Here is a 13287-nt window from a genome sequence, read left to right on the forward strand (position 1 = left end):
AGGCCTATCATTAATTTCATTACAATTTTTAATTATTTTTTAAATTGTATTTATTTCAATACAGTTTTTAATCTCCAAGAGTCATTTACTTGAAGGATGGTTTGGGTCACTTCTGGTATAGAGCTCAGAGTGTAAGAACAGCACCAAGGCACCAGCAAACCATTTAGGTAGTTGCAAAACACAGAGAAAGGTCCATGAGGACTATTTTTTTTTTTCTGAAGAAACCCCTGGGGGAAGCAATAGGGATGGATTACAAAGAAATAGCATTCTGTGATGCACTTATCAGGCCCATAAAAAACTAACCAAATCCTGGAGCAGAGAGCTCTCTATTGTAACTGAGAAGGGTGCCACAGTGAGAGCTTTTGAGACCTGTGATGTTGGATTGGATGACCACAGTTTCAAAGAGACAGCTCCTGTTGGAGCTCACTGGGACCATGCCCATGTCGCCTGCCTCCTGACCTCATCAGTCAGGAGTTCAGCTGGGCTGAGAAAGAGGACTGTCTGTTTTTCCTTGTTGGTTTAACCATATGATGCACAATCCTGTAAACAAATTAATTTCCCCCGGGACTTTTGAAAGCATCCTAACTGCATTATCATTTTTCTGCATAAAGGAAGCTCAGCAAGAGAACAGCTATGGAATGGGCTTCAAATGATCTCCAAATGGCCATAAAATAGAGGTGGTGGTTAGCAGAGATGCAGGTGGGGGGGGATTAATGAGGTTTTGTTTGCTAAAATCCAGGATTTGATTATTCTGAAAGCTGCATAGTCTCACCCCTGTTCTTTCTCCCTTCTGTCAGCTCTCTGCATAAATCTTTTGAACTCTTGTTTTTAAAATTTGTACTCCTCTCCTACTGTTAGTAGCCTCACTGATCTGGCCTTCCAAGTCAACCTCATCTCAAGGTCAAAGTAGAATTCTCAAGTTTGGCTTATTCTGGGACAAGGTGACACAGCCGGGACAGGGGGTACATGTGAATATTTCAGGATGATAAGAAATGAATTTAGCATACTCACTCATTTATTCTCTCATCAAGCATTTGCTGTTTGGTACCTGATTCTCTGCACTTCCTTGTGGACTGACATAAAGAAATTACTGAGTCTTTCCTGGAAGTGACTTGATGCTTAGTGGATGAAAAACCAAGTGAGGACCACAACAAGGCCACGGGATTGCCGTGCTGTGTGGACACTTAGAGCTATGGAAGGGGCGGAGGAAGAAGAAAGTCAGGAGTATTGCTCAGTTAGGGACTTGGAATATAAGTTTCTATTCTGAAAGTACAATATGTAATGCATGATATATGTTGTATTGTGAAATTATAATTAGGTATGTGACTGATCTTCTATCTTGATTTTATGAAAAAAATCTCCTGAAGAGCATTGGCTATAAGGAGTAATAATCAACTGAGAGGATTATAGCCTTGTTTCACACTTTTTATTAATCCTTCAAGCATATCTTTCTGGATCTTTCTAATCCCAAATGGCCAGCCTCAACCCTTCAGTGTAATCTCATATATTCTGACCTCTGTCCAAAATTTCCACGTGCTTAAAGATCTTCTTAAAGGGAGTGATGCAATTGTGTCCACTTGCCAAGGTGCAGATAAATAGGTAGGAGTTTGGACAGGTGTCTCTCTGAGTAGCCTTCAGTGTCTAGTGACTTTTGATACCAATAGTATGGAGTTGGGCCAAACTTCACAGGCTAAGGGCACAGTCCTCCACAAGACCACCCAAACTTTAGACAGCAATCACAAGTTCAGGGGCTTGTAGGCCACTCTTACTTCTGACCAGCTGGCTTCAACTTCAGGGATTCCCTTTACCACTTGAGTTTCTATAATTCAATAGAAGAGGTCACAGAACTCAGGAAAGTGCTATAGTCACAGTCAGAGGTTTAATACAGCAAAAGGAGACAAATTGAAACCAGACAAAAAGATGAAGTCTGAGAAAGACATAGACTATCAATCACAGAATGGACTTGCTCCAATGATATCATTAGTTCCTGGACAACGGCGATCATGACAAACCATTTCAAATGAACATCGGTCAACACAGATCATATCAGAATTCTGACTCTATGGTGAATAAATTAATTCATTGGATCTTCAGCCCACAACCAATCTTCCTTTAAAACCTCTGTGTCACAGAATACTAAGCCCAGGCCTGAGTCTCTTCAGACCATAGAGTCATGATCAGGTATATTGGGGGATGGGGTTATTGTATGGGCCAGTGAGAGATTTATCTGCATGAAAAAAATGGAAGTTAGATGACTGGCAAGATTTCTGTCCCTTTGGAATGAGATCTCCAAGCTCTTCCTTAATTCTATAGTTGCAGTTCTAGAGGGAAGAGCTATAACTCCTGGTTCATTATAGTATTTGTCTGATACATAAGAATAAAAATAGTGCCCTTTTTGATCCAGCCCAGGACAAAATACAAGTGGAGAAAAGTTTCTTCTTATAGTCCTCAGCCTTGAGACAGTAGGAGTAGAAAAAGAAACTTTCCCATTTGGGCTGAGTAGATGCAAGGAACTATTTTAATGTGTGTTTCAAGAGCAGGGTCAGGTTGGGCATGGTGGCACATGCTTGTAATTCAAGCAACAGGCTGAGGCAGGAGGATCAAGTTTGAGGCCAACTTCAGCAACTTAAGAAGACCTTGTCTCCAAAAAAAAATTAAAAGAACCGGGGATATAGCTGAGTGGTAAAACACCCCTGGATTCAGTCCCCAGTATGAAAAACAACTACAACAATAAAATTAAAGAGAGAGGTCAGCACTTGGGAACTGAGGTACTCCAAGAGAAGCTGGGAACCCATTGTGGGGATTTAAAGGCCAACAGGCTTCCACAAGAATGCGGAAGATGACAGCGTTTGAAAGAGCCCAGAAATTCCAATTCCTTGAACTAGAGGACAGGACCCTTTCCCATGTCCTTTCATACTTAGACCTAGTCTGAGTTAGCTCTCGGTTTCCCCATCCTGCCTCTGGTCCCACTTTGGCCCCACATTCCGACTTTATCTGACAATATCAACAAAAACTCATCATTATAACTGTGATATGATGTTGAAAATTGGTACTTCCCACAGCCATTTCTGGTCACTGTCCTTGTTTTAACTGATGTGTAATAAAGAATACATCTAAATTTTTCCCTGACCTGAAAGTTAGCGTCTAAACTCTCAGCATTTCCCCAGTGATAGGAGAGCATCTTTGTTATTCATGGAGGGCCATTTGGACCACACTTAATAGTTTATGCTAAAGAGATGATTCAGGATAATGGCTAGTCCTGCAGAAAGACCAACCATATGATTAGAGGGTGGGGGCTTTGAGCCAGGCAATATCAGCTCAATTTCCAGGGAGAACAGGGATTTGGAGATTGAATTTGAATGCATTGTGAATGATTCACACCATTATGCTTATTTAATGAAACCCCAATGGAAACTCTGGACACAAAACCTCAGCTCAATGATCGATCCTGGTTGGTAATATTCTGTATAATGTCACACACTGATGTGCCATGAAGGTAATGCATTCTGCCTCCATGAGGATAGGGAAACAGAGACTGTGTGTCAGAACCTTCCAGACTTCACCTCATGTGTCTCTTTCTCCTTTTGGCTGGTTCTAAATTATCTCTTTTTGCTCTACTAGAACTGCAATCACGAATCTCTGGCATTTTCGTTAGTTTTGTGTGTTATTCTGAAGAATCATTAAACCTGAAAGATTCATGTGAACCCCTGAAATTTGTAACCATCTGGTCAGAAGTGAGAGTGGCCTGTGAACCCCTGAAAACATGCTGGTGTCTAAAATTTGGGTGGTCTTGTGGAGGATGGTGCCTTTAGCCTGTGAAGTTTGGCTCAGCCCTGGGTAGTGAGTTCCAGAAACCACTGAACAAGGCACAGGTAGAAGACCCTGATGTCAGGGCCACTCCACTTCAGCCACATTCTCCCAAGTCTTCTCTGAGTCCCTTTCACCACCTTAGTCTTCTCTACCTATGAATAATATCCCACTCCCTGGTCATACAATGGCCTGTCGCTGCATTTTTTTTGTTGTTTTGTTCCTCAACTACAATAACACATTCAAACTCTTAATTATTCCAAATATTAGCCTTTTTCTATCCTCATAATTGCCAATCTTGAACAGAATCCCATGATGTGTTAGTCAGCATTACTGTGACCAATGTGCACAACAAAAACAACTCGGAAGAGGGAAAATTTATTTTGGCCCATGGTTTCAGAGGTTCAGTCCATGGTTGGGAGACTTCATTGCTCTGGGCCCAAGTGAGGCAGAACATCATGGTGGAAGGGCCTGGCGGAGGAAGATAGCTCAGGAGGTGGCAATAAGGAAGCAGAGAAAGCTAGAGTGCAAGGAGCCAGGGATAATATAATCCTCAAGGGCATGCCCCCGGTGATCTACTTCCTTTAAGTACCCACATCTCCAGTTGCCTACAGTTACCACTCATTCATCCATCAAATGGATCAACCCACTGATTGGATTACATCTCTCATAATCTAATCACCTCACCTCTGGATATTCCTGCCTTGTCCCACATGTGAGCTTTCAGGGGACACTTCATATTCCAAACCATAACAATGACTAATTTCTGAAATCAAACTATTACAAGTATCTCCTGGCATTTCTGCCTTTCTGAACACTTGTCCCACAAAATCATGATTCAGAATCAATCTTCAGATATGCATAGCAGTCAAGTATTTGTAGCCTTAGTTTCCTGGTTCTATAGCAGATCACTAATACCTTATTGTCTGACCTCTTAGCGGATGAAGAATCAGATAAGAAAGACTCAAGGATACCAGTGATGAAATTATGGGGTACTAAAGTGTGTGTGTGTGTGTGTGTGTGTGTGTGTGAAGTGCACAACCTCATTTTACTTTTGAGACTCTGAGACTTAGTGATGATAAGTGACTTGAGCAAGGACAATTAAGATGTCTTCTACCATTTTGGACTTGAAGAAATTTGTCTTAAAATTTGAAAGCTTGAATTTTCCCTCCACATTTATAATTCCTGATTGGGAACAGTATTCCCTGTGATAGATCCTAGACCTTGCCTTATTCAGTAGCAAAGAGTGGGTAAAAAGGATAACTGTAGAAAGTTATGTCAGTTTTTACAGGATTTCATCCTAAAGACATTACCCTCAAGACCAGAAAGAAAGGGTATCTTCTCTACTCTTTCTGTACACTGATCCTAACACTCAGCCTGTTATCCCTGTGTTTCCCATTACTATAACAAATATAACAAATAACAGTTTTCCATTACTATAACAAATACTTGAGACAATCAATTGATAAAGAGAAAAGGTTTATTTTAACTCACAGGTTTGGAGGTCCATGATCAGTTGGCCTGGTGCTTTTAGGCCTGTGTCAAGAAGGAACAAACCCAACTTACCTCATGGAGAGGAAGTGAAAGAGAGAAATAGGAGGAGATCAGGGTCAAACACTTTTTTGGGGTACACCCAATTACTTGAATATCTTCCCCGAGGCCCCTCCTTTTGAAGGTTTTATACCACCTCCCAATAGCATTATGGGTGGGGGACAAAGCCTTTTAAACATATGGGCCTTTGGGGGACATTCTAGATCTACATTCTAGAATTGCCTTATTAAATAAACTGCTGTCACCTTTATCCCATAGGAATTACTTGGATTGAGTTTCTCTGTATCTGGCCTAAACTCCTGAGGGCATCTGGCCCTGCCTTTGGCTCCACTCTTCAGCTAACCCTGATCTAACTAGGCAATCTGGGTTCCCATCTGCCTGACACACAGGCCTCCTCCCAGATGCCTGTGAGTCTTCCCTATTGTCCTGACATGATCTGGACAATGTGATACTCAGTACATGCCTGAGCGTGTACCTCACCACCAGCAAACTCAGTGTGGGCATAACTGTGGGCATAAAGAATTCTTTAGCTCAGAATACTCCATCTGAATAGACTAATACTTTCCCAACCATCTTATTTTATTTGACTTGAGAAGACTTCTGAACATTTTCCTAGTTTAATGCTATCATGTTTTGTTTTTTTTTAAATAGAATTCGTAAACAAATTTACTTTGCTTCATTAGAAGGCAGGCAAGCATTATATGCCTACCTTCCTGTGATGAAGTTCCTGTACTTTGGTTTTCATGGGGGCAGGAAGCAAGTAATAAATAGACCATACCTGTTCCCTGGGGTTTGTCACAGGTGGGGCTCTGGTGTCCTAGCACAGAATTGTTCTGTTCTTTCAGCTATTTGATTGTAATCCAAATCAAGTTTGAGTCTTTTGCCGCCCTGGTACTTTTCCTTGTTATGTCAAAAATAGGAGGAATATAAATTCTTTGGAAGGTTCATTGACATGAAATACTGGAAACCCTCTTTTATGTCTTGGATATGAGGTATCCCTCAAAAACTCATGTGTGAGACAACGCAAGAATGTTCAGAGGTGAAATTATTACATTATCAGAACTGTAACCTAATTGGCAGATTAATCCAACAGATTGGACTAACTGGGTGGTAACTGTAGGCAAGTAGGGTATGGGTGGAAGAAGTAAGGCACTGGGGGAAAGCCTTGGGGGCTTATATTTCATCCCTGGTGAGCAAGCTTTTTTCTGTTTCTGTATGTCATGGACTGAGCTGCTTTGCTCTGCCGTAAACTTCTGCCGTGATCTTCTGCTTTCCTTCAAGCCCAGAGCTGACCATGGAGTTGGCTGACTATGGACTGAGACCTCTGAAACTGTGAGGCAAAATAAACTTTTCCTTTTCTAAGATGTTCTAGTCAGCTACATTCATCACAGCGAGGCAAATTGACTAAAATACCATCTGTGGCTCTCACTTCCACTCTCCGTTTCCCTACCCAGGAATTTATTTCCTTTGTTTACACTGGTATCGGGAACTCCCAGATCTGATTTTCATCATGTGGCCTGGAGGTATGAGAGGTCCTTGGAAGCCATTCTAGCCTCTTTGCAGAATTAATTAAAAATCTCATGGACAGTAACGGAAAAGCTTTGCTGCTCACATTTGAGTTCTGACAAAGCCTGGATGGTTGGGAAACAGAATTCTGATGGTCTCAGAATTGAGGTGAATCATTTTTCTTTCACCAAGACTTGACAGGTTTTCTACATTAAAATCCACAGTAGTCAATTTTTGAATTCTTGTGGCTGAGAAAGTAGTATGTATCAAATGGTCCAGGTGTTCCCTTTATATTTATAGTTAGTCAGGGTTACGTAACCAGTTCTGGCCACAGTATATGAGTGGAGTGATGCTGTTATGGTTTGAATAAGAGGTGTCCCCTCAAAAGATCTCATGTTAATTCAGGGATGTTCAGTGATGAAGTGATTGGATCATGAGAGCTGTAACCTAGTTTTAATAGACCGACTGGGCGATAACTATAGGCAGGTGGGTGTGACTGGAGGAGGAGGGTTAGTGGGGGCATGCCCTGGAAGAGTTCATCTTCCCCGTGGCCTCTTTCCCACTTCCCTCTATCTACTTCCCTTCTGCCATGTCTTAAGTAGCTAACTTTTGCCACACCCTTCTGCCATATTCTTCTGCCTCACCTTGGACCCAGAGCAATGGATTCAGCCAATCATGTACTAAACTTCTGGAACCAGGAGCCAAAATAATTTTTTCTTCCCTTAAGTTGTTCTTGTGGGGTATTTTGAGCACAGTGGTGAAAATATACACCCATTTAGGCAGGAAGAGTTTGGAACATCCATGCATAATATTTCAGTTTAATTTCCTCTACTATGACAATTAATTTTCTCCACTATGACAGCTAATGGAGATGCAGAATGATGGTATGTATCTCAGCCAGGGTCCTCGTGACTATGTGGGGTAAAGTTCCATTGACACTTGTTGGATATGACCACAACTGAAAAGTAAGCCTTTGTTTGTTAGGCCACTAACCATTTGTAGTAATCTGATACCACTGTACAACTGAGAATATCCTAACACAACTCTGTTCCCCAGTTGTTTGCTTTCTTTCTTGGCTACATAACTTGCTCCAGTCATGGGCTCATAAGATTTCATGGCTTCTTGGTGGTCTAGCCCATGTTATCTTTTCCCTCAAGGATCACCCGAGTCTTCTATTGCATGTGCCTCCCATCCCCTTCTCTACTGATGGAAAAAGCATGTATTTCACTTACAACAATCATCTCATTTGCTTGTCTGCCTCCTCCCCTTAACTCAAAGCTCCTTGAAGGTGGAGACCACATCTGATTCATCCAAGTACCCCAAGCACTCAGCTCAGCATTTAAGGGTAGCTACTGATATTAGTTGGTTGGAATGGAGTTTTATCTTTCTGTTATAAGGATAATAAAGCATAAGCTGAGGATTATAGCACTATGAAATGATTTTAAATAAGCTTGCTGCCTGATACATAACAATGGAAGGAGATGGAAAGCCAAAAAAAAAAAAACTTTACATGAATAAATGTGATTTTCAGAATGTAAGAGAATTAACATCTCTTTTCAGAGAAGATGGAGGAAACAGAGTGATGCTTACTGAAGAATACCAGATAGGGAATTAGGATAAAACATTTTTAGATATGAATCCTTTGAGAACTGATCCTGTGGCCTCTTTAGGACACTATAGGCAGGCTCTACATGTTGTGGATGGGGAGTCAGAGGCTGGAATAGAAATTAAATATGGTGTTTCATTCTGCCATTGTTAGATGGAAAGATTCCAGGAACTAGGCTGTTTTCTATAACTAGCATGAAGTCTCCATCTTGTGGCTAATTTCTGATCTGCATTCATTCTTCGTATTCCTAAGAATATCAAGCAACCAAAAAATCAATTTACAGTCCAAGGACTTCTGTGTGGAATAGAAGTCCTGCTTATCTCAATACAGCAGGACAAGTTTCATCCACAGCCATTTTGGAAGGGATTTCCACTTGAACAGTGAACTGTGCAAAGATTCATTCTTTTAGTCAAGAGGGGGTCTTTTCCAGCTTCTAAAACTATGTCCCCTGCCCTCCTTGCCCTATAATTCTTTTCTTTCTCTTCAAAGTGAGCAAAGTGGCTTCTTGCTTCATTTTTCACTTTGTATTATTCTGTATCAAAACTCTTCCTTGCTCTTAGAAGGGCACTCACATAATACATGATAATCTCCCATCTTAAGATCTTCCATTTAATCACATCTGTGAAGCCACTTTTGCCATGTGAATTAATCTCCACAGATTCCAGGATTAGGACCCAGGGTACCATTATTTAATCTGCCATGGGAAAGAGGTAGAGAGTGTTCCCAGGACCCTGGTATTCCATTCAGGCTACATTCATTGGATAGCAGCTAGGAGGTGCCATTAAGATTGGCCTTCCTTCAGCTCTCATCAGCTTTCAGTGTGTATTCTGAAAAGTATAAACCCATTACTATTCCCCTGACTTCAGTGATCTGCTCAGGAATGGACACTTGAACTATTTCAGATCACCCTCATGAGCCCCCACCCCATGGTTGGGGATAGAGAAGTTTCCTTTTTGTTTCTAATATTCTGGAAGGTAGCAAAAAGAAGTCAAAGGGATCGCAGAATTTTGTTTATTTGTTTGTAAGCCTGTAGTATTATTTGGCTTTTAGAATTATGTGTATGAATTACTTGAAGTTATTTTTAAAAATTGAAGTGGAAAAATAATCAAATTTAAAAGAGAGACCTAACAAAAGTAATGCAATTTCAGAGTATTGGTTATTATTGTGTAGAATATGCTTTGTTTTGTTATTTTTTTTTAAATTAATGTACATTGTCCAAGTAGCATGCTGACTCCAAGAAACGTTTTTTTGAATGGATATCCTGAGATGTATCATTGTGGAAAGGTGTTGGGCATCCTTGATCTTTTCTGCTCATTGCAAATACTTTCTAGAAGATGGCTCATCTTAAAAATATCCCTGCTTCTCATGAAGTAAATAGTGAACCCTTCACAATACTGTCTTTTCCAGTTTTATTAGCTTTTCTTGAAGAGCCACTCTTGTAGGAGAGTTCCTATAGTTATTTGTGACCTTTTCTTTGTTGATCATTTCCTGTCACTGAGAGTATGTGAATGGCCTCTATTCAGTACGCCCTCCTCATAAGAACTTGGGCACACCCTATCTGAACATGCTTTTTGGAAACTACCATAGCTTCATGGGCTGTAGGCTGGACTCTTTTGCAGGCTGTCCTTCAGTGTGTTGTCCACCATGGTTTATTCCCTCAGTTTTGAACCACATGCTGAATATGTTCAAGAGAGAAAACTCTGCCTTCATAGCTATTCTGAAAGCCAATTTCCTCTCTTCTTTTTGTTCTCGTGTCCCTCTTTTTCTGGTGCTGTGGAGGGCTGAATTGTTTCTGGAGAGAATGGCAATTTCTCCATGTGTCAGCTTGTTTTTATTTCCAGGCACACTAGTGATCCGAGATAAGGAGTGCTCACAAGATGTGTAACATTCTTAACTAGGAAAGGGTTTTGAAGGCCAGTGAGTTCACTATCTCGTCAAGGAAGGGAACACCTGTTAGAAACTCCCTGACCTACTGATATCTTCCATCCATTATGAAGAAGGTGTGCCTGAAATTCATGGAATAAAGTTTTTTTCAGATGAAGTGAGGCCTTTAAAATGATCTCAGGTAGTATTTCTCAAGGTGAGATTAGTGGATCATTTGCATCAGAATCATCTGAGATGTTCTTTTAGGATCCAGATCTTTGGGCCTTGCCTCCTGCTGACTCATACACTCCAGGGATAAAATCTGCACAAATGCCTGGAAGGGGAATCTTAACTACACTCCCATTTCAGATAAATTATACTGGACTAACTGCCCTATCCAGTCTTCAGGTCATGTTGACATTGACTTGATGTATGTTATGCCTTCGTTTCAGAAAAAAGACGTACATGTACCTACACTGTTGCTTACTCCACCTCCCACCCCCTGCCACCCATACTACTAGCATTTAATTAGAAAAGTCAATGCCAGTGGCTTTATAAAGCCAGGGGCCTCCCAGAGTTAGTTTTCTCAAAATGCGAAATACAAATTGCTCATGGCACATCAATGTTTGGTTTGGCAGTCTTAGAAATGAAAGTGAAGAAACAACCCAAGTCACATGTTTTATCAATTAGAGATGTAATACTAATTATTACTTTAAAATTCCATTTCATTCTGAACTATTGTATCCTAAAATTAAGATATTAATATTATATTGTTATTATTATATATTATTATATATTAAGATGCTCCCAGAACAGTGTTAGTGAGTTGGTACTGGCTATCATTCAGATAACAGGGTCTCATGTTTTCCAGGTTGTTTGTATTCTATTGGTTGTGATTTGCACTCATAAATTACTGTACTGAAACTAATTGATGGTGACAGTAATCAGGAAAGTGGGGATGGTTTGCCTGCAAAGAGGCCCATGACCCTGGGAATTTTGGGGGGAAAAAGGAATTGTTCTTTATCTTGATTGGAGTGGTTACGTGAGTGTGTATATTTGTCAAAACTTTCAAACTACACACCTGAAATGAGTGCCTGTTATCATATGTAAATGATACCTTGATAGTTGATTTTTAAATAATAAAAGTGTTTTAATGTATCATACCAACTTATAACTAATTATTATCAAAAATGACTTATTAAAGAATTTAATGGTTAAAATTTAATGAAAATACTTTAATTCTAGTAAATATAATAGGTATAAATAATAAAAGGGTCACCAGTAAAAAAAGAGAAGGGAAATTGTATATACTGGGAGAATCAATCGAATGAAGTTACAAGAGTGGTGATTTCACACAAGCAGAAGAGAAAGAACAAAGACAACAATGAATACCTGAAAAGTGGACTTTGTTGATATTATGGATTCATCCACGTGTTAGTCCCATTGTGTCCATTGTGAAGTTTTCCGAAACATGTTATGAAATCTTTCAAGGGTTTGTGAAAATTTCCAAATGAAATGCAGTATCTTTGTTGAGAAGCAAATGAGAGTTTTTTTTTTGGTTGCTGTTGTTTTGAATGAGCAAAAACTTTTTAGCTTAAGACTGATGTATTTTAGGACAAGAAATGAAGAGGTTGTTAAGTATGATGGCACGTCAGGGCCAGAGTTCTCCTTGCTCAAATGGAAAGTTCCAGAGCAGCAAAGGGAAGAGGCTTGAATTATCCATAGATAATTAATTAGAGTTGGAGATATCAGTATGAACTCATATTTAGCTTTGTATCCATGAATATTCATAGACATATGTGTATACACGTGTTAGTATTCATATATACATTCAGTCCTATGTATATGCAGGTTTTACACTCAGTAATTCAACAAACTACAGATAGAAAATATTTGGAAGAGCTGAACTTGGCATCATGTAGAGACATCTTTTATTATTATTCCCTAAATAATAGAGTGTAGCAGCTATTCATATAACATGTACATGGTATAAGAAACTATAAATAAACTAGAGATGATTTAAAGAATTCAGGAAGATGTGCATAATTAGCAACCATTAGTCCTGCGTATGGTGTATGCCCCTGATACAATGGGATGAGACTTCTAGTTTACTATTAATCACTCTTTCCAAATCTGGTTATAGCAGCCTAATCATGAGAAAGATATTTGGCAAATTCCAACTTATGAAGATTCAATTCAGTTGGTAAATGGCAAATACTACATATTTTATATAAAGAGCTTGAGCATCACAGATTTTGATATGCTCAGAGGATTTTTGGAACCAATCCCCCATGGATACTGAAGGGAAACTGTATTTCTTTGCTTTGTTAGTTGAGAGGCACTAGATGTAATTGACTTGAGTAGCAAGTACATCTGGCACTCAGATCCTAGTTTCTAATACTATTATCCAAAAGGAAGAATCATCAATCAGGAATCCTTGAAAAAATGGATGATTCTATAGTGGAGGGAGAAATATACAAGATGATCCAGAGCATCTTGTAGTGCCAGAAATAAGGAAGTGCTTAAAATATAAACAACAACAACAACATAATACTCACATTGAGGGGTAAATCAAGGGACACATGAGCCATCAGGAAACCCAAAGAGAACTAGTTTGTACAACAAAATAAAGTACTACTGAATTTTAACCAAAAGTATAAAGTGCACATATCAGTCCACACTGCCATATATAAATGGCTACATAAATAAATGGAGAAGAGAACCCAAATTTCCAGAGCAGAAGAATTCCAAATAATTTATGTAGATATTCTGATGGTTAATTTTATGTGTCAATTTGGAAATCTCATCCAACTTTTTGGATGAGATTAACATTTAAATTAGTGAACTTTGAGTAAAGTAGATTGTCCTCTATTACAAGGATATTTCTCATTTAATCTGCTGAAGCCAGAATAAAATAAAGAGTTTGGTTTCCAGAAAAAAAGAGCAAATTCTCC

The sequence above is a fragment of the Marmota flaviventris genome, chromosome 2 (assembly GCF_047511675.1).
Source record: "Marmota flaviventris isolate mMarFla1 chromosome 2, mMarFla1.hap1, whole genome shotgun sequence".
NCBI classification, from domain to species: Eukaryota; Metazoa; Chordata; class Mammalia; order Rodentia; family Sciuridae; genus Marmota; species Marmota flaviventris.